Genomic DNA, 19,443 nt, shown 5'->3' with positions numbered 1-19,443 from the left:
CACGGCTGTGTTCGGCCGAACAAAGAAGGCCTGTTCGGGTTTGGGCAGCGTGCCCAAGCACCCTCCCGAACACCATGAGGTGTTCGGGGGGTGCCGAACCGAACCTGAACAGGCCAAAATCCGGGCGAACCCGAACAGTGGCGAACACTGTTCGCCCATCACTAGTCAGGATAACTGCACTATTAGTACCAGCTGGCATCTGCCTGTGCAGTGCTACAGGCAGCTGCAGTCCGTTAACCAAACGTTTGTGAACAGTGTGTGACTAGCAAAAAGCCAGACCTTGTCCAATGACATAGCAGCAGCTGCAGGCAGTTACAGAAGGCCGGGTCTCACGCACTTGGCGTGGGGGATGAAAGGACCAGGGGCAGCATCAGCAAATAGTACAGAATACAGAAAGCAGCCTCTCACAGTACCCATTTCTTAATTATTGATTGGCCAGCGCTGTTACCCTGGAGACAGCAGTGGGTACAGGACTCACTTTTACGTGTTGCTGACCCCACCCAATGTCCAATTGTGTGCCACTTTTGACTATGTGTGTGTGGTGGACGGCTCCCACCACGCCCATCACCTGTAGATCGCTTGATTGACCAGTTCCCCCGTGTGACTTGATTGATTCACTTCACGTTGCCATGGAGACCTCGGCACTAGCCGCAATAGTGGACACCAGCGGCCCAAACATTTTTGGGTGTGTGTGTGTGTGGAGAGAGGTGGTATGATACGGTTTCGGTTGGGGCGGCTGGTAATAGTCGGCCTTGGGCGGTAAGAAGTACAAATTTCCTTTTGGATAGTACAAATTGCCTGGTTGTCCTGCCTCTACACTAAGCCTCACACACACACTTATGAGGCATGTGACCTGGTCAGGACCTAACCCGCAAGAACTCCTGGGGGCCCCAGAGTGAAACTTTGATGCCCACCCAATACTTACACCCCTTCCCTTGCCTCCCCTTAATGCCCTTCATGGCCTGGGGGCCCATCTCCCAAGGGCAGGGATGGTTGGAAATGCCAATTTCCGATATAGCGGAAAATCCTCATTCTGCCACTGCCAATTACCGCTACTGCTACCCATTCCGCTTTCCGCTACCAATTTCCACATTCAGATTGTGGATTTCCGCCGGAAATCGTGGAAATTTCTGTCGACTTTAACATCGATTTTCTCAAAAACTATAAGGTTTTTTTAAACCTTTTTTTTCATCTTGTTCACAAGATTCTGTTTAATAAATCCTTAACATTTGGTGTTTCTAGGACTTATGAGGGGTTTGCTATTAACCGCTAAAAAAAATGTCGGATTTTCACTGTAATGTAAAATGCAGAAAATCCACATTATGCGATACGCGGTAATTTTAAGCGAATCAGAAGACTCGGAATGAATAAGCCAATCAGAGAATGCTGAAATTTCCACCTAAATCCCTATTCTCTGATTGGTTTATACATTCCGAGTCTTCTGATTCGCTTAAAATTACCGCATATCGGATAATGCAGATTTTCTGCATTTTACATTACAGTAAAAATCCGCCAACTTTAGTGGTTAATAGCAAAGCCCCTATAAGACCTAGACACACCAAGGGTTTATTAAACAGATCCTTGTGAAAATCCGCGAAAATCCGCCTACCGCACTTGTGTTCCCGATTTCCACATTCTGATGCGGAAATGTGGAAATTGCATTTCCGCGGAATCCGAATGAGCATCCCTACCCAAGGGTCATAAAACAAGGGTGATCATCATGTCCTTCACACCCATAATAAGTGTAGCCACGAAAAACAAGGGTCTGGAGTATTGTCCCTGGCATCAGAGAAAGGGAAGGTTAGTAGTTGGAGCCCTCCAAAGCTCTGGAACCTGTGACCGCAGGGAATTTTGCAGGCTGCTCATGCACAGTGCAGTATGTCCAGGGTAAAGGGCTCCGACCAGGATAACGAGAGGAACAGCAAGCAAATTGAGGCAGGCACAAGGCCACGTGAGGTGGGGTGGGCCTATACGCACCCCCCCCCCCCCCCCCCCCCACACACACACACACACACACACGGCATTATTTTTAAATTTTAATTAGGGCTAAGGTATCCTTTAACCACTTAAGGACCAGGGGTGGTTTGCCTGATCTGTGCTGCGTGGACTCTCCAGCCCGCAGCACAAATCAGGATTATGCTAGGGCGATCAGACTTACCCCCTTTTTTCCCCACTAGGGGGATGTCCTGCTGGGGGTGTCTGATCGCCGCCGGCTTGCTGCGCTTTGCGGGTGGGGGTTCTTCAAAGCCCCCCTCCGCAGCGTTTTCGGCTCTCCGTCCCTCTCCCTCCCTCTCCCTTTCCCTCTGAGCGGCGCAGTACGGATATCCGTCCTGCACATTGTAGGATAGGCTTCAGCCTATCATATGCCGGCGATCCCCGGCCAATCAGAGGCCGGGGATCGCCGATCTGCCTTACGGCGCTGCTGCGTAGCAGCACCGTATGATGTAAACAGCGGGGATTTCTTCCCCGCGTGTTTACATTTTGCCGGCGACCCGCAATTGGCGGCTCTCCGGCTGTTCACGGAGACACCCTCCGTCAACCGACATGAAAAAGGCCGCTCGAGCGGCCGTTTCCATGGTAAACCACTTAAGACCTGCCGACGCCTATGGGCGTTAGCTGGTCGTTAAGTGGTTAAAGATCATTCATGTAATTAAGGCGCCAGGAAGTTTGTGTGCGCTGGGAAAAGCCGATAATCGTCTAATCCTGCTCCTGCAAAATTCATGGCGCTGTTACTTACTATCTTACTATTCCCCCTTACCGGCCACCATGGACTCAGGGACGTAATTCAGCTGCCAGCTATTGCTATCGCTTGCAGCAATTACTAAATAATTAGTGCACTCTGCACACGGGGTGTAGAAGTTCTGGCCAATCCGAGCCTTGTTCATCTATATATATAAAATCGTGTGTGTGTGTGTGTGTGTGTCTGTGTCTGTGTGTGTGTGTGTGTGTGTGTCTGTGTGTGTCTGTGTGTGTGTGTGTCTGTGTGTGTGTGTGTCTGTGTGTGTGTGTGTCTGTGTGTGTGTGTGTCTGTGTGTGTGTGTGTGTCTGTGTGTGTGTCTGTGTGTGTGTGTGTCTGTGTGTGTGTGTCTGTGTGTGTGTGTCTGTGTGTGTCTGTGTGTGTGTGTCTGTGTGTGTGTGTCTGTGTGTGTGTCTGTGTGTGTCTGTGTGTGTCTGTGTGCGTGTGCGCGTGTGCGCGTGTGCGCGTGTGCGCGTGTGCGCGTGTGCGCGTGTGCGTGTGCGTGTGCGTGTGCGTGTGCGTGTGCGTGTGTGTGTGTGTGTGTGTGTGTGTGTGTGGTGACCGAGGTTACAAATCCAGGAAAAGTGGGCGGAGCATAAAACAGCCAATCAAATTGCAGCTATTCATTTTAAATGGGAAAATGTAAACTGCAGCCATTCTTAGACTGTTAATCGCAAGGTTCTCGAACTTGCCACACTTGGTCACTGGGTGAATGCGATTAAGATTCAAGAAAGTGGGTTGAGCCTAAAAAAGCCAATCAAAATTCATCTATTGATTTTCAAGGGGGATATTTAAACTGCTGCCATTCTTACACTGTTAATGGCAGAGGCTTCAAACTTCCTACAGTGTGTCTTTGGGAAACTGGGGTCCAAATTCACTAAAGGGGCGGGGCCACAAACAGCCAATCAGATTTCCTTGGTGGATAAACTGCTTCCATTCACACATTTTTGATGCCAGGAACCTGAAAGCTCACAAACTTGGTCAGTGAGTGACTGTGTGTCCAGGTTACAAAAAGTGGGCGGAGCCAAAAACAAATGTCACTGGGAAAATATAAACTGTAGGCATTCTTACACCGTTAATGTCAGGGTTCTCAAACTTTGCACAGTTGGTCACTGGGTGAATGATATTAAGAATTTGGAAGGTAGGTGGAGCCTACAACAGCCAATAGAAATTCACCTTTCGATTTTCAAAGGGAATATTTAAGCTGCTACCATTCTTATACTGTTAATAGCAGATGCCTCAAACCTGGTACAGTCGGTCACTGGATGATTAGGGTTCAAATTCAGAAAGGGGGCGGAGCCACAAACAGCCAAACAGATTTGTTTTATTTTCAATGGGAATATACAAAGTATTGATACCAAGGACCCCAAAGCTGATAAACTTGATAGAGTGACTGTATGTCAAGGTTAGAAAAATTGTGCGGCGCCAACAACTTAATTTTTTACATGGCAGGGTTCCCAAACTTGACACAATTGGCCACTCGGTGACTGGGATTAATATTCAGAAATGTGGGTGGAGCCTAAAAACAGCCAATCAAAATGTACCTATTGATTTTCAAGGGGGAACATCTACATTACATTTTACTCCGTCTAATCTGGGCTGCGTGTGTGTTCCAATACACCAAGCGTCACATGCTAATCATGTGACGCTTGGTGTAATGGAGCGCACACGCAGCCCAGATTAGACAGAGAGGACAGCGTGCTTCTGAGCCGAAAGCTATGCGCCGGCCAGAAGTAAAGAGGGAAGAAATATGTTCAGGTCAAGGGTCAAGCAAGTCGCCGGGACACCAGCATGAATAGTGCACGAACAGCGGCAGACGGAGGGGGCAGGAGGAGGTCACAGTATGTACTTTTGACCCCCCACACACTGGAGTTATCTGTTTATTCAGCTGTGGTATCCTTTAATGGCAGAGGTCTCAAACCTGACACAGTCAGTTATTGGGTGACTGGGGTCCAAATTCACTAAAGTGGGTGGAGCCACAAACAGCCAATCAGATTTTTTAAATTGATTTCAGCCATTCTGTTATTGGCAGGGTTCTCAAACTTGACACAGTTTGCCACTGGGTGACTGGGACTAATATTCAGGAAAGTGGGTGTAGCCCAGGGCCGGGCCGAGGCATAGGCTGGAGAGGCTCCAGCCTCAGGGCGCAGTGTAGGAGGGGGCGCAGAATTCATTCAGCTGTCATTCCTAATTGTGTTTGAAGCAGAAAGAAATAAGAAAAGGGGATACATGGCAGTGACTGGAAGCCAGATAACTAGATATTAAGGTGTTGGGGAGGTTGTAGGACCTGTGGCACCTCTTAGTCTAATAGCAATCAGTGTGTGACGGCTGGGGTGGCAGGGATGGAGGGGCGCACTTTGGTGTCTCAGCCTTGGGTGCTGGAGGACCATGTCCCGGCTCTGGTGTAGCCTACAACAGCCAATCAAAATTCACCTTTTGATTTTCAAGGGGAATAATTACATTGCTGCTATTCACACACTCTTAATGGCAGAGGCCTCAAATCTGGTACAGTCAGTCACTGGGAGACTGGGGTTTAAATTCTGAAAAGGGAGTGGGCCAAAAACAGCCAATCAGATTTGTTTAATTTCAATGGTAACATGCAACTTATTGATGCCAAAGACCACAAAGCTCATAAACTTGGTCAGTGAGTGACTGTATGTCAAGGTTAGTGGGCAGAGCCAAAAACAACTTTTTACATAGCAAAATATAAATTGCAGCGATTCTTACACTGTTAATGGCAGGGATCTCAAACTTGACACAGTTGGTCACTGGGGGACTAGGATTAATATATGGAAAAGTAGGTCGAGCCTACAAGAGCCAATCAAAATTCACCTATTGATTTTCAAGGGGAATATTGAAACTGCTGTCATTCTTACACTGTTAATGGCAGAGGCCTCAAACCTGCTACAGTCGATCATCAAGTGACTGTGGTTCAAATTCACTAAAGGGGTGGAGCAACAAAAATCCAATCAGATTTGCTTTTTTTTTTTGATAAACTGCTTCCATTCACACAATTTTGATGCCTGGAACCCAAAAGCTCACAAACTTGGTCGACTGTGTGTCAAGGTTACAAAAAGTAGGTGGAGTCAAAAACAGATTTTCTGGGAAATTGTAAACTGCAGCCCTTCTTACACTGTTAATGGCAGGGTTCTCAAACTTTGCACAATTGGTTACTGGGTGACTGGGATTAATATTCATAACAGTGGATAGAGCCTAAAAAGCCAATCAAAATCACCTGTTGATTTTCAAGGGGAATATTAAAATTGCTGCCATTCTTGCACTGTTAACGGCACAAGCCTCAAACCTGGTACAGTTAGTCATTGGGGTTCAAATTCAGAAAAGGGGACAGAGCCACAAACAGTTTCATTTCTTGGAAAATACAAATTATTGATGCCAAGGACCCCAAAGCTCAGAAACTTGGTCATTGAGTGACTGTATGTCCAGGTGACAAAAAGAAGGCAGAGCCAAAACCAAATTTCACTGGGAAAATGTAGACTGCAGCCATTCTTACACTGTTAATGGCAGGGTTCCCAAACGTTGCCCAGATGGTCACTGGGTGACTGAGATTAATATGGGTGGGTGGAGCATATCATAGCCAATCAAAATTCACCTGTCGATTTTCAAGGGGAATATTTAAATTGCTGCCATTTTTACACTGGTAATAGCAGATGCCTCAAACCTGCTACAGTTGGTCATTGGGTGACTGGGGTTCAAATGCTAGAGAGGGGCAGAGCCACAAACAGCCAATCTGATTTGTTTAATTTCTATGGGAATATACAAATTATTGATGCTAAAGACCCCAAAGCTCACAAACTTGGTCATTGAGTGTTTGTGCGTTAGGGTTAGAAGAAGTGGGCGGAACCAACACCTGTCAAATACATACCCGGGCAATGCCGGGTCATCAGTGGGTGGAGACAAATACAAATTTCACTGGGAAAATGTAAACTGCAGCCATTCTTACACTGTTAATTGGAGGGTTCTTAAACTTTGCACAGTTGCTCACTCAGTGAATGGGATTAATATTCAGAAAAGTGGGTGGAGCCTACAATAGTGTATAAAGCTTCACCTATTGCTTTTCAAGTGGAATATTTAATTGCTACCATTCTTGCACTGTTAATGGCAGAGGCCTCGAACCTGGTACAGTTGGTCATTGGGTGACTGGGGTTCAAATTCAGAAAAGGGGGTGGAGCCACAAACAACCCATCAGATTTTTTCATTTCAATACAAATTATTGATGCCAAAGACCACAAAGCTCACAAACTTGGTAATTGATTAATTGTTAGGGTTAGAAAAAGTGGGTGGAGCCGACACCAGCCAAATATATTCCCGGGCAACGCCGGGCAATCAGCTAGTTTTTCATAAAACTGAGGTAGTCAACATTGTCTAAGGAAGGGCGAACGCCCTTCTCACTAGATCCTAGACATGACCTCCACTAAGACTTTGTTCACATCATAAATCGCCAGCGCTATCACAAGTGCTGAGCGATTTATGAAGATTTTTTTTCTCTGCGCTTTTGCAGAGCGATTTGTTTTTTCACTTCCTGACTTAAGTCAGGAAGTGAACTCTTTCACCCGGAAATGAATCAATACAATATATTTATTTATGAAAGCGCTCAGGAAATTGCTATACAAATTACTTTTTCAAGTGCTTTGCGATTTCCCTGTACCTTCCATTGAGCAAAAACACTCAGAAAATGGTACAGGCAGCGCTTTGCTGAGCGGCTTGGAAACGAACCGCTCAGATGTGAACTCCCTTATAGGGAATCATTGCACAAGCACTTTAGAAAATTGCCGGCGCTTACAAAAACTTGAAAACGCCCTTAGTGTGAATAAGCCCTCAACCAGTGCAGATCCTTGTTTCCTGACTGGCTTCCAAGGGCTTGCAGTAGCCTGTGATTCTGTACTATGACCAGTGACATGTGTTTGTTAGAAGATAAGCAGCCAATTTCTTTCTTTGCATTCAATTTACATGTAAGCCAGAAAAATAAACATCTATCTCATTGGTCATTTCTATTAGTATCACCAGCAGAGTTGTAGATCAAGATTGAATGGCCCAAGGCAGTGCAAAAGCTGCTGCGCCTTGATTAATTTTTGCTTGGTGAATCATCTGTAGTTTGCAGGATAGTATTGCTATTGACCTGTAATGTACTACAAAAAGACAGAGCACTACAAAATCCGAATCTCTGGACCAAATCATAAACACTATTAAACAACAAGAAAGTAGTCCATGGTCTAAATACAACAACTGCACACAAATGTAAAATATATAATGATTTATTTAAAGAAAACCTGAACTGAAAATTAAGAGTCAAAATAAGCATACACAAGTCATACTTACCTTCCATGTAGTCTACTTTTCAGTGTCTTTCTCCTGTCCTGCGTCCAGTTTTTTCACTGTGATCAAGGGAATTTTCCGTCCTCCATTTTGAAAATGGCTATTACCCCATAACAGCTTTCTGGTCAGCACACAGTTAAACTGTAACATCGCCCACTTGAGCCATAGGGAACCATGGACATTGCCTGGTACATCAGTTTTCCTCTCGGCTATAACTGACAGCAACTGATATTTTACTGACAGCAACTGATATATTTCAGATCTGAAAAAATATTGTCAGAACTGGAAGGGATCACTGTAAGAAGAAAATGGTGAGCTTCTGAGAGGAACTGATGGCAAGGTAACTATGCAATGTTCATTTGAAACTACCTCATGTCTTTATTTTAAATATTTTTTACTCAGTACAGGTTATCTTTAAAGAGACTCTGTAACATTAAAAAGATCCCCTGGGGGGTACTCACCTCGGGTGGGGGAAGCCTCCGGATCCTAATGAGGCTTCCCACGCCGTCCTCTGTCCCACGGGGGTCTCGCCGCAGCCCTCCGAACAGCCGGCGACTGTGCCGACTGTCAGTTCAATATTTACCTTTGCTGGCTCCAGTGGGGGCGCTGTGGCGGCTTTCCATTCCGAACTACACGGAAATACCCGATCTCATTCGGGTCCGCTCTACTGCGCAGGCGCCGGAAACTTGCGCCTGCGCAGTAGAGCAGATCCGACGGCGATCGGGTATTTCCGTGTAGTTCGGAGCCGACAGCCGTCAGAGCGCCTGCGCAGGAGCCAGGAAGGTAAATATTGACGTCACCGCTGCCCGGACTCCACGGAGGGCTGCAGCGAGACCCCTGAGGGACGGAGGACGGCGTGGGAAGCCTCATTAGGATCCGGAGGCTTCCCCCACCCGAGGTGAGCACCCCCCAGGGGATCTTTTTAATGTTACAGAGTCTCTTTAAGGACTTATCCCAAAAATTAAAAACAAATGTGCTGCCTAATTGGCCAAAGGGGGTATAAAGATATGAAAATCCATAAATATATATGTTCATACAGAGTGCCAAACATCGATAAGTATATAAAAATAGTAATTGATCACTAATGTGAAAATACTAAGATGCTGCCTGCTGCTCCAAGTGTATTTGGAGAAGAAGATCTTTAAGGGTACGATACATGTGAGGTCTGTACTGCCCATTGGACCTGGGGGTGACGGTGCTCTAGCTCGATAAGGTCAATTTTCCATATCATTATTTGTGTATTTTCTTGCAGGCCATTGCTTTACATACTCAGCTGCTGCTTTGCAAATACACTTGGAGCAGCAGGCAGCATCTTAGGATGTTCACATTGGTGATCAGTTGCTATTGACCTGTGTCTGGGTAAATTAAAGGGCACCTGTATTCATCTTGCTTATTTGCCTATTCTGCGATGGAGGAAGGTGTGGGCGAGCTCAGTAGGCAGGAGCTCTGTTAGGGTGTCTAGCCCAAGGTCTCCTTGCAGAATAGTAGCTGACTTACTGAACAGGAAAACCCAAGTTTCAAACCCTGGTCTTCTGTGTCAGAGGCAGAGCCCTTAAAGGGGTACTCTACGGGGCTATGGGGAAAAAAGAGTTGAACTTACCTGGGGATTCTAATTTACCCCCACACACATCCTGTGCCTGCACAGCCACTTGCCGATGCTCTGGTCCCTGTTGCCGGTTCACTTCTTTAAAGTTGAAAAAACACTATGCTTGCATGGCAGCTTCCTCGCTCCCACTGACGTCACCGGAAGCATACTGCGCAGGTGATCTGTAGTACGGTCTGCACCTGTGCAGAATGCTCCTGGTGACGTCAGGATGCGGCCATGAAGGTGCAATGGTTTTTCGACTTAATAGTCTCAAATTCCAGAAGTGAACCGGAGGCAGGGACTGGAGCATCGGTGAATGGCTGCACGGGCACAGGACGTCTGTGGGGGACCATTAGAAGCCCTGGGTAAGTTCAACTCTTTTTCTCCATAGCCCCCTACAGTAATCCTTTAACCAGTACATTATCCAAGTACCATAGGGTCAGTCAGTGTCCCAACAAAGAGTATCCAGCATGATCCTTATAAAAAGAAAATTCTTCATTTCTTCATTGAAAGTTACATTTGTAGCATAAAAAGGAAACTGTTTGGTGGCTACAGCCCCCTGTTTCAGGTTTAAAGGGTCACTTAAGTCAACGTGAAAAAATTAGTTTTACTCACCTGGGGCTTCTACCACCCCCCTGCAGCTGTCCGGTGCCCACGTAGAATCGCTATCGATGCTCCTGACCCCGCCGGCAGCCACTTCCGTTTCGGTGACAAGAGCCAACAGGCCGGGAACGCAAGTGATTCATCTCGTTCCTGGATGCAATAGCACCCTGTATACTGCTATTGCGTCCAGGAATGCAAAGAATCACTCGTGTTCCCAGGCCTGTCGGGTCTGTTGCCGAAACCGGAAGTGGCTACCGGCGGGGCCAGGAGTAGTGTTGGGCGAACATCTAGATGTTCGGGTTCGGGCCGAACAGGCCGAACATGGCCGCGATGTTCGGGTGTTCGACCCGAACTCCGAACATAATGGACGTCAATGGGGACCCGAACTTTTGTGGTTTGTAAAGCCTCCTTACATGCTACATACCCCAAATTTACAGGGTATGTGCACCTTGGGAGTGGGTACAAGAGGAAAAAAAATTTAGCAAAAAGAGCTTATAGTTTTTGAGAAAATCGATTTTAAAGTTTCAAAGGGAAAACTGTCTTTTAAATGCGGGAAATGTCTGTTTTCTTTGCACAGGTAACATGCTTTTTGTCGGCATGCAGTCATAAATGTAATACATATAAGAGGTTCCAGGAAAAGGGACCGGTAATGCTAACCCAGCAGCAGCACACGTGATGGAACAGGAGGAGGGTGGCGCAGGAGGAGAAGGCCACGCTTTGAGACACAACAACCCAGGCCTTGCATGAGGACAAGAAGCGTGCGGATAGCATGCTTTGTACCACCATGCAGTCATAAATGTAATAAAGATAAGTGGTTCAATAAACAGGGACCACGCGGCAACGCTAACCCAGCAGCAGCACACGTGATGGAACAGGAGGAGGCGCAGGAGGAGAAGGCCACGCTTTGTGAGACACAACAACCCAGGCCTTGCATGAGGACAAAAAGCGTGCGGATAGCATGCTTTGTACCGCCATGTAGTCATAAATGTAATAAAGATAAGAGGTTCAATAAACAGGGACCACGCGGCAACGCTAACCCAGCAGCAGCAGCAGCAGCAGCACACGTGATGGAACAGGAGGAGGCGCAGGAGGAGAAGGCCACGCTTTGTGAGACACAACAACCCAGGCCTTGCATGAGGACAAAAAGCGTGCGGATAGCATGCTTTGTACCGCCATGTAGTCATAAATGTAATAAAGATAAGAGGTTCCATAAACAGGGACCGGCAACGGTAACCCAGCAGCAGCAGCAGCAGCAGCAGCACACGTGATGGAACAGGAGGAGGCGCAGGAGGAGAAGGCCACGCTTTGTGAGACACAACAACCCAGGCCTTGCATGAGGACAAAAAGCGTGCGGATAGCATGCTTTGTACCGCCATGTAGTCATAAATGTAATAAAGATAAGAGGTTCCATAAACAGGGACCGGCAACGGTAACCCAGCAGCAGCAGCAGCAGCAGCAGCAGCACACGTGATGGAACAGGAGGAGGCGCAGGAGGAGAAGGCCACGCTTTGTGAGACACAACAACCCAGGCCTTGCATGAGGACAAAAAGCGTGCGGATATAGCAGCAATGCTTTTTGCCGCCATGCAGTCATAAATGTAATACAGATGAGAGGTTCAATAAACAGGGACCGGAAACGCTAAACCATCCCAGATGTTCATCGGTCATGTTACTTGGTTGGGGTCCAGGAGTGTTGCGTAGTCGTTTCCAATCCAGGATTGATTCATTTTAATTTGAGTCAGACGGTCTGCATTTTCTGTGGAGAGGCGGATACGCCGATCTGTGATGATGCCTCCGGCAGCACTGAAACAGCGTTCCGACATAACGCTGGCTGCCGGGCAAGCCAGCACCTCTATTGCGTACATTGCCAGTTCGTGCCAGGTGTCTAGCTTCATGCCCGGTTTCAGGTCCAGCGGTGCCAGCCACAAATCCGTCTGTTCCTTTATTCCCCTCCAAATTTCCTCCCCTGTGTGCTGCTTATCCCCAAGGCAGATCAGCTTCAGCAACGCTTGCTGACGCATGCCAACAGCTGTGCTGCACTGCTTCCACGATCCTACTGCTGCTGGTGCTGGGTTAGCATTTCCGGATGAGGTACAGCTTTGAGATGCGTTGGAGGAGAAGGAGTCAGAGAGGTAGGTGCTGCTGTTGTTATCCAGCTGTTTGCGGCGTGGGCAACACCCGCGCCGTAGCAGGTGAGGAATCGCTGCCAGGCTCCACAAGGTTCACCCAGTGCGCGGTAAGGGAGATGTATCGACCCTGGCCGAACGCACTCGTCCAGGTGTCAGTGGTGAGGTGAACCTTGCAGGCAACGGCATTCTTCAAGCTTCGGGTTATTTAGCTGACCACGTGCTCATGCAACTCAGGCACTGCAGAGCGCGCAAAGTGGTAGCGGCTGGGAACAACGTAACGTGGGATGGCCACTGACATCATGCCCTTGAAGCTGTTTGTCTCCACCACTCGATATGGCAGCATTTCGCAGGCCAGAAGCTTGGCTATGCTGGCTGGCTGTTACTGCCACGGCCCGGGGGTCATTTGCTGGCAATTTCCTCTTGTGCTCAAACATCTCAGAGACAGACAACTCAACCGTAGCGCTGCACACCGAAGGGCTGTTGGTTGTTGTGTTTGATGAACACTGGGAGACCTCAAGAGCACTAGTCCGGAAAGTGACAGTGTCAGCATCGTCTGATGTTTGTGAATGTTGTGAACCACGCAATGGCTGGGCTACTGCTGCTGCTGAGGCGGGTCTGGTGGTGAGTCTGGTGAACCCAAGGGAGGCAGTGTTGCTGGTGGTACCCTGTCCTGCCGCGTTTGCCCACAGAGTGGGATGTTTGGATAGAATGTGGCGGCTCATGCTGGTGGTGGAGAGGTTGTTAATACTTTTCCCCCTGCTCAGGCGGGTCTTGCACACCTTGCAAATCGCCATGGTAACATCCTCAGTGCAGTCTTCAAAGAAAGCCCAGACTTTAACTGGCTGAGGACTCGGACCTCGTGCGTGATGTGCTGGTGCTGCTTAACCCACTGCTGGACGCTTGAGAGGTCATCCAAGTAATTATCTGGTCCTGTTCTTTTGGATCTGTGAGGGTTGTTGTCCTGGACAACATGGGCAGTATTGAGTGGGTTTTCTTGGGTGCTCCCCTGTGGCCTGTACGTGAACCGTCAGGGGAAACACCTCTTCCCTTGCCCCTCCCTCTTTCACCGGATTTCTTCCTCATTTCACTTATCCTTAAAGTACACGCTGACTGGCAGCAGTACAGTGGCAGCACAGAAATGCTATACAGTGGTGGGTGAGCGGTGTACCACTATTGTCAGCAGTGACACAGAGCACAATGCTATACAGTGGCGGGTGAGCGGTGTACTACTGTTCCCAGCAGACACAGAGTGGAAGTAAACACAATGCTATATAGTGTGGCTGAGCCGTGTACACAGAGTGGCATTAAACACAATGCTATATAGTCTGCTATATAGTCACCCCGAACAGGGTGATGTTCTGCAGAACCCGAACAGTGGCAAACACTGTTCGCCCAACACTACTGGGAGGGAACGCAGATTTTAGTACCTAAACACACGATACAACATGTTTTCCGGGGTCGGACTCTGAGGCACATACAGATGGTCCCGATCATCATCCTCATCATACAACTCTTCTCCTGAGTCTGACCCACCCACCACCTCTGCCACCCCAACATCCCCAGACACAGACCCCTCATCGTCCTCAACATTAACTTGGGATGCTGGCCTGAGCCAGACCTCCTCCTCCACATCAGGCCCCATCATCTCCTCAATGGCAGCCCTCATTAATCGCTCTGGCGACGGACTGATGGACACAACGTTCTCCTCCGGGGAGGGCTGCTGCTGACCACTGGCTGCTGGGGTGGATGTTATAGCTTGCGTGGGGCGTTGGCTGTTGCTGTTGTTGGGAGTGCTGCTCACAGCGGAGGTCTCTGGGGAACTCATGTTGAGCTCATATAGTGGTTGACGGTGAGTGGAGTATTACTGATCCCAGCAATATACACACTGACTGGCAGAGTACGCAATGCTATATAGTGTGGCTGAGCGGTGTACACAGAGTGGCAGTAAACACAATGCTATATAGTCTGGCTGAGCGAGCGGTGTACTACTGTTCCCAGCAGAATCAGAGTGGCAGTAAACAATGGTATATAGTCTGGCTGAGCGGTGTACACAGAGTGTCAGTAAACAATGGTATATAGTCTGGCTGAGCGAGCGGTGTACTACTGTTCCCAGCAGAATCAGAGTGGCAGTAAACAATGGTATATAGTCTGGCTGAGCGGTGTACACAGAGTGTCAGTAAACAATGGTATATAGTCTGGCTGAGCGGTGTACACACAATGCTATATAGTCTGCTATATAGTGTCAGTAAACAATGGTATATAGTCTGGCTGAGCGAGCGGTGTACTACTGTTCCCAGCAGAATCAGAGTGGCAGTAAACAATGGTATATAGTCTGGCTGAGCGGTGTACACAGAGTGTCAGTAAACAATGGTATATAGTCTGGCTGAGCGAGCGGTGTACTACTGTTCCCAGCAGAATCAGAGTGGCAGTAAACAATGGTATATAGTCTGGCTGAGCGGTGTACACAGAGTGTCAGTAAACAATGGTATATAGTCTGGCTGAGCGGTGTACACACAATGCTATATAGTCTGCTATATAGTGTCAGTAAACAATGGTATATAGTCTGGCTGAGCGAGCGGTGTACTACTGTTCCCAGCAGAATCAGAGTGGCAGTAAACAATGGTATATAGTCTGGCTGAGCGGTGTACACAGAGTTTCAGTAAACAATGGTATATAGTCTGGCTGAGCGGTGTACACAGAGTGTCAGTAAACAATGGTATATAGTCTGGCTGAGCGGTGTACACAGAGTGGCAGTAAACACAATGCTATATAGTCTGGCTGAGCGAGCAGTGTACTACTGTTCCCAGCAGAATCAGAGTGGCAGTAAACAATGGTATATAGTCTGGCTGAGCGGTGTACACAGAGTGTCAGTAAACAATGGTATATAGTCTGGCTGAGCGGTGTACACAGAGTGTCAGTAAACAATGGTATATAGTCTGGCTGAGCGGTGTACACAGAGTGGCAGTAAACACAATGCTATATACTCTGGCTGAGCGAGCGGTGTACTACTGTTCCCAGCAGACACAGAACAGTGAACAGAATGCTATATAGTGTGGCTGAGCGAGCGGTGTACCACTATTCCCAGCAGACACAGAACAGTGAACAGAATGCTATATAGTGTGGCTGAGCGGGCGGTGTACCACTATTCCCAGCAGACACAGAACAGTGAACAGAATGCTATATAGTGTGGATGAGCGAGCGGTGTACCACTATTCCCAGCAGACACAGAACAGTAAACAGAATGCTATATAGTGTGGCTGAGCGAGCGGTGTACCACTATTCCCAGCAGACACAGAACAGTGAACAGAATGCTATATAGTGTGGCTGAGCGAGCGGTGTACCACTATTCCCAGCAGACACAGAACAGTGCACAGAATGCTATATAGTGTGGCTGAGCGAGCGGTGTACCACTATTCCCAGCAGACACAGAACAGTAAACAGAATGCTATATAGTGTGGCTGAGCGAGCGGTGTACCACTATTCCCAGCAGACACAGAACAGTAAACAGAATGCTATATAGTGTGGCTGAGCGAGCGGTGTACCACTATTCCAAGCAGACACAGAACAGTGAACAGAATGCTATATAGTGTGGCTGAGCGAGCGGTGTACCACTATTCCCAGCAGACACAGAGTGGCAGTAAACAGAATGCTATATAGTGTGGCTGAGCGAGGTACACAGAGTGGCAGTAAACAGAATGCTATATAGTGTGGCTGAGCAAGCGGTGTACTACTATTCCCAGCAGACACAGAGTGGCAGTAAACAGAATGCTATATAGTGTGGCTGAGCGAGGTACACAGAGTGGCAGTAAACAGAATGCTATATAGTGTGGCTGAGCAAGCGGTGTACTACTGTTCCCAGCAGTGACACAATGACAGGGGGGACCCTGGCTAGCGTGGCTGGAGCGCGAACTACCCTGCCTGCCTACCCAAAGCTAAACCCACAGACAAATGGCGGAGATATGACGTGGTTCGGGTATTTATTTACCCGAACCACGTGACCGTTCGGCCAATCAGAGCGCGTTCGGGTCCGAACCACGTGACCCGTTCGGCCAATCACAGCGCTAGCCGAACGTTCGGGGAACGTTCGGCCATGCGCTCTTAGTTCGGCCATATGGCCGAACGGTTTGGCCGAGCACCGTCAGGTGTTCGGCCGAACTCGAACATCACCCGAACAGGGTGATGTTCTGCAGAACCCGAACAGTGGCGAACACTGTTCGCCCAACACTAGCCAGGAGCATCGGAGCGAGTCTACGTGGGCACCGGACAGCTGCAGGGGGCTGGTAGAAGCCCCAGGTGAGTAAAACTCATTTTTTCCTTTAAGCCTTTTTTACGAGCCACCCAGCAATTCATTGCAGCTTCCACACTATCCTCTTTGAGTGTGATAAGCGGAGGGTCAATCGGGTGCGACCTTGTGATAGCCAAAGTAAGGCAATGTACACACCCAGTCCGTGAAGAGATGGACTAGTTCAAGTCACAGCCTCCAGACTTTGGCTACCTTCTGTAAGTGACAACAACATAGGAAAAAAGTAATGTACAGTGCATTGTACTCTGGGACAAAGACACCTCTTATATGTATGTATTTTAATTTTTTTACTTGTTCGCGATAGTCATCCTTTCACTTGAATAGGCTCTCGCCTTGCTTAATTTTGGATTTAGTTGGGCTTTAAATGGACAAAAGTAGTCTTTATGAGAAAGACTTTCCTGTTTATAATAAGGAGGCTGGCCACAACTACTTATTTTAAGGCGTATATGAAAAAAAAAATCCGATTTACAGCAACTCGGTACTTTTAGCCCAATCCCAGAACTCCGATGCGTTGAACCAATCCCAGAACTCCGATGAATTGAACCAATCCCAGAACTCCGATGCATTGAACCAATCCCAGAACTCCGATGCATTGAACCAACCAGAACTCCGATGCATTGAACCAATCCCAGAACTCCGATGCATTGAACCAATCCTAGAACTCCGATGCATTGAACCAATCAGAGAATGCAGAATTTTTCTGAAAAAATCTGATTATGGCGGTGATTTTATACCAATCACAAGATTTTGTTTTTCTGATTTTCAAGTTTCCGATTTCCCATTTTTTGGGTCATTTTTTTTTCTGCATTCTCTGATGCAAAAAATTAATTGGAAAATCAAAAATATGGAAAATCAGAAACCGGAAAAACGTAAATCAGAAATTTGCATTGGCGGAAATCAGAATTTCCGCAGAATCGGAAATGGGCATTTCAGGCCATCCCTAAACCTAACCTTACTCTCACACAGTACCCTCCCCCCAGATGCCTAACCCTAACCCCCCCCCCCCACCCCCGCGCACAAACTTCCTACCTGATGCCTAACCTTAAACACTCCCCCCCCCTTCCTGGCACAGACTTCCTACCTGAGACCTAACCCTGAACCCCCACCCATGCACAAACTACCTACCGGATGCCTGACCATAAACCCCACCCTCCACCTAAACTTAACCCTGCCAATTGCCGACCCATGCCACAAGAAAAAGAAAACGTAATTTTTTTGGTGCCACCGCTGCTTTTTTTAGGGCGCCACGGGCAACCAAATTACCCCTCAATGCCAATATTTCAATTGGTGCCTATGGTGACACCCAGACTCTAGCAGGCGGGCCAAATTGCTTGCTTCACATTTCAAGGCCGAAATTATATATTTATCTGGGTCGAATTTCTTTAAGGTTGAATTTCTTCCAAGAAAAATAAGAGGCTCGTCAAGTATGTTTACATTTCTTGGTATACCGTGTCCAGATGGCACGCTTCAGGGCGTGATGCAATGGGGAGTTCTAACTCACCTTCATTTGTTTTAAGAAACACATCAAACACTTTCTGAGCAAGAAGTTCCCCAGTGCCCCCTCCCCCCACCACCGCTACACCAGCCATTAACCAATTACCCGACTTTCTGCGGCGTTCTCTTCCAGCGTCAGCGAGCACGATGTTCTCTTTAGATGCCTGAGATTATCAGTACTTACCAAGACTTACAGCAGTCCCCCACGGAGGGAATTGAATTGTTTATACAGAGGATTTACGCTTCTTGTAAAATATCTCGCTGTCTTGCCGCGGCAGATGGCTGGTTCTAGCAAAATATATTAAATACCTTCTTGGGCCCAATTATTACAATCAGCAAACAGCCCATAATTTCAGTCGGCCTGTAAGAGAGTGAAAATATACATATTATGCATGGAGATCCTGCTAATTAAATTTCATTAACGTGAGATGACGGTGACTGCTCATTTATTTAAATCACGGTGGCTGGGGTCTGTGTGACAACGTAAGTACTTAAAGTTAGGCTAATATTTTCTGTGCTGGACTTAAAGGGGCACTATGACGAAAAATTGTATAATTTAAAATATGTGCAAATATAGACAAATAAGAAGTACATTTTTTCCAGAGTAAAATGAGCCATAAATTACTTTTCTCTTATGTTGCCGTCACTTACAGTAGGTAGTAGAAATCTGACAGAAGTGACAGGTTTTGGACTAGTCCATCTCTTGATATGGGATTCTCATCAAGGCTTTTACTCTTTATAAATATATTCCCTAAAAAGGATTTAAACAATGATGCTATCCAGCTTCCCTGCTCACTACACAGTTTTTTTGGCAGTTGGACGGAGCAACTGCCATTCACTAAGTGCGTTGGAAAATAAATAAATCCCAGAGAATCGTCCCATGAAGAGATGGACTAGTCCAATACCTGTCGCTTCTATCAGATTTCTACTACCTACTGTAAGTGACAGCAATATAGGAGAAAAGTAATTTATGGCGCATGTTACTCTGGAAAAAAAACGTACTTCTTATGTGTATATGCTTGTACATATTTGAAATTTTACAATTGTTCGCCATAATGCCATTTTAAGAAATAAGGTACTTCAAGTTTTTCTAATTATTTTAGTATCAGTGATTGATATCATCAGTGATGGAATAGGTGATCAATTTGTCCATTGTGGCATTTGCAACATTGACTAATCAATCAGGCACTGCTTCCAGAGTTAAAGGTCCAGCTTATGAGTGTAACTACACACAAATCATAGGGCACCCCAGCAGTGGC

General features: G+C 47.2%; 1 long non-coding RNA gene across 1 annotated transcript in view; it reads right to left on the bottom strand.

Moving 5' to 3' along the window:
* The window catches only part of LOC137517890 (uncharacterized), a 34,083-nt gene extending 15,110 nt beyond the window's left edge, over nt 1–18,973 (bottom strand). Inside the window, exons 1-2 of the long non-coding RNA XR_011020707.1 lie at nt 18,836–18,973; nt 18,369–18,545 (exon numbers count right to left, since the gene is read on the bottom strand). This is a non-coding gene — a long non-coding RNA (uncharacterized lncRNA). The remainder of the gene's footprint in view (nt 1–18,368; nt 18,546–18,835) is intronic.
* Between the last annotated feature and the right edge of the window lie 470 nt (nt 18,974–19,443).

This window comes from Hyperolius riggenbachi, chromosome 5, assembly GCF_040937935.1.
Source record: "Hyperolius riggenbachi isolate aHypRig1 chromosome 5, aHypRig1.pri, whole genome shotgun sequence".
Lineage (NCBI taxonomy): Eukaryota > Metazoa > Chordata > Amphibia > Anura > Hyperoliidae > Hyperolius > Hyperolius riggenbachi.
The sequence above is the reverse complement of the archived record's forward strand: the minus strand, read 5'-3'. Positions and strand labels throughout refer to the sequence as shown.